Genomic DNA, 2,942 nt, shown 5'->3' on the forward strand with positions numbered 1-2,942 from the left:
TGACGCCCCAAAATCACGCTCACAAATTTCAGGGGCGTAAGTAAAGGCTCAGGGGCCCTGATGCAAAAGGTGAGCTGGGGCCCCCCCTCTATCTGTATCTGTACCCGTACCCATACCTAAACCATGCTGCACAGTGACATAACTTGAAGCTCCTGGGCCCCAATGGAAAACCTGTAACAGGGCCCCCAACTATAATGCTTTACTCATAGTACTGGGCTCCCTATATGGAGAAGAGAGGCCTTATGGGCCCCCTAAGGCTCCTGGGCCCGGGTGCAACCGCATCCCCTGCACCCTCTATAGTTACACCCCTGCTCACAATCCTTCTGAAAAGCCCTGGATGAGAGGCGTTTCCTCAGGGAAACAGCCTTACATCACAGCAGCGCTAAAAGGCATCTCCTGCTCCGGCTGTCACAGCTACAGCAGAGGATCGTGATGTTCTCCAATTGTCTTTAATAGGGCCAGCAGCAGCGGTCTGGCCCCATTGAAATCAATGGAAGAAGATTGCGCTCCTCTGCCACTGCTGTGACAGCTTTGGCAGGGGATTCCTTCATCCCCACGGGGAATCCCCTCATCATTAAACACTGACTCGGTGTTGTCACAGTGTTTTACTGTATATTTGTGAGCATTTACCTCCATTTTTACTGCATATTTTGTGCAATAACAACGCAAGCAAAGCGAGCTGATGAGGTCACCATTTTTTTCCGCTCCCACTGCAATAGTAAGAAGCGTTAACTGTTTTTAATGCGTTTTTAACACACCCTATTCATGTCAATAGGTGATACAGGGTGTCAAAAACGCACTGCAACACTGAAAAAAGAACATACAGCGTTCGCTTTCGCTTGTGGTAAAACGCCCATCTGATAGGCCTTATTGAAATTAATGGAAGATTAGTGCAGTGTCTTTAGGCGTTGAAAACCTGCTAAACGCTGTAAAATCCGCCTGTGTGAGAGGGACCTGAGGGTATTTTACATGGGCCAACCATAGGCTGAAAAATGGCTCAAACGAGTGATTTTTGATCCATAATTGTCCCATGTAAATATGGGACCCGACAGGGTATGACTTAGAAATCACTCATTAGTCACTAGTTGCTTCCTTTCGGCCCACACGATGTGACTAGTCAGTGACTTCTCACTCAGTATAAACATGCAGGCGTTCATCTAGGACTGGCTGCCTGTTCACAGTGAATGGAGGCCGGCGGCCAGATCTCCTGTGCGCTCAGCCCCCATTCACTGAACGACTATCACTCCTGTGTGAAGCACAGTGGCAGTAGTTGTTGGGACGGTTGTCGGGCACTTAAGTGCTTGACAGTTGTCCCGTCCAAAAAAAACATTAATTTCAACGGTTTGTACATATTTCTGTATTTTGCGCATTTCGCACGTGCAAGAAGAGCACAGCATGCTCTATTTTTGTGTTCATTTGCGCACCAAGGGTCCAGAAAGAAGTTTTGGTGTCCCCACAATACGCAAGGAGATGCGCAATTCCGCTAGACAAAGAACACATCTGGAATTCATCAGACTAAATAACCATTTAAAGTGTTTGTCGGCCGGGCACAAATGAAGATGCCCTGCGGGGGCAAAGAGTGCTGTAAGGTACACCCACACACGTGCTAAAATCACAATTCATATCATTTATATGTTGCGCCGAGGCATGCACAATTGCGCATTCGCCTGTGTGAAGCTGCTCCGAGGGTGCTTTCACACAGGCCAGTGTGATATCATTTTGGGAAATGTGGCCCAATATTGCACTCTTAAATCTGCAATTTTTGCAAGCGATTGTGAAAAATGTATCGTGTCACTTGCGATTTTTACTCGCATTTGTCCCGTATGTGAAAAATTGAAAAAAAAACACATTTTTTCAATAGTAAAGATAGAATAATCGCATGAAACGCACATTTACATGCAAGCACGATGTGAATTTTTTTGCCTGCCGTTTAGAATTAATGGGCGATTCTTAAACAAGAACCATTAGAAACTAGAAAATGCAGCGAGTCTCAGACCATTGGCCCGAAAGCAAAGTCGTTCATGTGAATAAAAACATATGTTCATTTTACGCAAGAGTTCCGTCCACATCGCAATTGGCCAGAACTCGTGCGTGAAAGCACCCTAAGGGCGGAGTCAGACGACCGTAGGCACAACTCCACTCGCCAGCACGGAGCATAGTTGTGCCTGAACAAGGGGACATTTTTCTCCTCCGACGACTTTTTAAATTCCGCACCACAGCGCAGGAGTTTGAAAAAAATGCAGGAAGATCGGTGCTTCCCTGATCCTCCCCGCACGCAGTACTCACTAAGTGCGGGGAAATAGGGCAGGTCCTGTCTTTTCTCACCTGTACCGCGGCCGCATAACAGGAAAAAATTACATTCGTCTGAAACCACCCTCAGGCCGGATTTACACGATATCGGTCCGAGAAACGAGGTTGCAATTTTTACCTGTCACATCGCACTCGCATGAAAGTCGCATCTGCATGCGAGTGCAAAACTGCTCATGTAAATATACCGATTGCAAATAATGGCTTCTATTATCATGGGCACCACGCGTGATAAAATCGCCCGTATAAATGTGCCCTCAGGGTGGCTTCACACTGGCGATGAAATTGCATGATTTCTCAGCGCTGCAATAAATCGCAAAATTATGAAGCCAATGGCTCCAGACGCATGTGCGATGTTTAAACACTTGCAATGCAGCGTGAAAACAAAATCGAAGCATGTCCATTATTTTTGCGATCTCGCCCATTGTTTCCTATTGGCCCCATTGAAGTCAATGGGAGATGATCGCGATCCGCTGCCACGATAACACTGGGAAACAAAAAGAAAATTGTCATAGTGCCTGGAATGTTAGACCTTATTCTGAAAACCCCGTCCACTTCATTCTAGGAGCTCTAGTCTTTGAGATATTCCTGACATCATTAGCTACTTTTGTTATATTTCCTTTATTTTCCCGCCA

This window comes from Eleutherodactylus coqui, chromosome 1, assembly GCF_035609145.1.
Source record: "Eleutherodactylus coqui strain aEleCoq1 chromosome 1, aEleCoq1.hap1, whole genome shotgun sequence".
Taxonomy (NCBI): Eukaryota; Metazoa; Chordata; class Amphibia; order Anura; family Eleutherodactylidae; genus Eleutherodactylus; species Eleutherodactylus coqui.